Genomic DNA, 1,766 nt, shown 5'->3' on the forward strand with positions numbered 1-1,766 from the left:
ATGCTACATAATTCCATTTGTGGAATTCTAGAATAGGCAAACTTTCCATGTTGACAGTACATCATCGATTACCTGGGCCCAGAAAATGGCAAAGAAGGGAATTTCTGAGGGTGATGGAAAGCTTCTATAACAAGTATGTTTATATTTATCAGAAATGTTAAAACTGGACACAAAAGTGTGTGCATGTTCTTGTAATTAAATTATATCTCATAAAAGGTTGATTTTAGAAAACAAACTGGTGAAGAAAAAAAGGAGAGAAACGTTAAAAGCTCTTAAGTCTATTCTATCTTGTGCCCTCAAGGTCTCTAAGAGGCAAAGTTATAAATCCAATCAAAGGATTATCAAATGTGCAATTGTGAAATTTGCAATTAAGTATTTTAGTGCTTTCAAAACAATGAGTGTTGATCACCAGCTCTACACTTAGTACTCATAGTGACACAGGTACCTTGGCAGATAAGAGCCCTGAACTCTGCTCTGTTTTGGGAGACTGGAGCCTTGTCCCTTGCAAGCCAGTTGCCTCAAAGAATCTGTTTAAAGACTGAATTGTTTCATTTTGATTAATGACACTAAAGCAAAACCTGAATCTATTTTCTGCAGTCCCAACTGTAATCTTGGCTGGCGAAGTACCCCACATTGATCTTCTTTACTTTGTGGGTACATCAATAGAAGTCTGATTCCAGGACTCTGAGCTTTCTCAAATGTTATTTCAACTGATTTTTTAGGTTGTTCTGTTCATCCACTGCAGCACCTCATCTCTCATTACTTTGTTATCCATTGGACAGACTGTTGGACAAATTGGTGTTACCTATCAGAATGGATAGGAAGACAAGACAGGTTCAAGTGTGCCCACTGAAAGGGGAATCTGGAGGGCTACACATGGGCCATTAACCATGAGCTGAGACGGTATATCAGCTCATCACATCCCTTTTCTCTGTCTCTTCCCCATCCCTGTACCCACAAATTTTGCCTGTAATCTTGTAATTTTCAATAAGGCGCCTGTGTATTCATCCCCCACTAATGTGGAACAATGAGACTTACTTAGACCAAAGGAGTGTCAGAAGGTGCAGTAAGAACAAAGACCTGAAATATACTGTGCAGTGGGGACTTGCAGTTTTAGGCAGTCTATGATCAAGCAGACTAATGCGGCAAACTCACGCCCATTTGCAGGTGGGGAACAAATCCAAGGAACCCATTTAGATCTAGCAAATCCTAGCCAGCCTATGAGCATGACAATGAATGCTCATCTTTGAATGTTGCTGAGTTGGGAAATCATATGTTATGCACCATTATCAAGGTAATGGATGGCTGCCTTTTTCATTAGGCATTCTTTATCCCAACTATTGCAATGAATATGGATGCAAAAAAAAAAAAAAAAAGGAGAGGAAAGCTGTAGGATTCTGAACAGAGATTGTCTTCAAAACAAACTCCAGCAAGCACTTTTTATACCAGAAAAATGGTGCAGCTTGATGGAAGAGGGCTGGAGAATAAATCCCACCACTTTGTGGAGGAGACTTGAAGCAGCTTGGATGGACTCCTTCATTTTCCACACCTTTTGTTAGGGAATGAAGATAGAAACTTTTTTTTTTAAGTATGGGGATTTTTGCCCTGAAAAGGAAACTGTAATACCATCCAAAATAATGTGAGCTAGGTCTGTGATCCATCACGTTCAGTGCTGTTTTTTTGAAACAATAGGAAGGTCTGTGTTCTGTGAGAGCACAGAATGGCCCTCCGGAATGTTGGCCTCAGGGAGTTGGCAAAGATAACTT

The sequence above is a fragment of the Cavia porcellus genome, unplaced genomic scaffold (genome assembly GCF_034190915.1).
Source record: "Cavia porcellus strain 051 isolate PalLab524CR breed Dunkin Hartley unplaced genomic scaffold, mCavPor4.1 scaffold_5, whole genome shotgun sequence".
Classification (NCBI taxonomy): domain Eukaryota; kingdom Metazoa; phylum Chordata; class Mammalia; order Rodentia; family Caviidae; genus Cavia; species Cavia porcellus.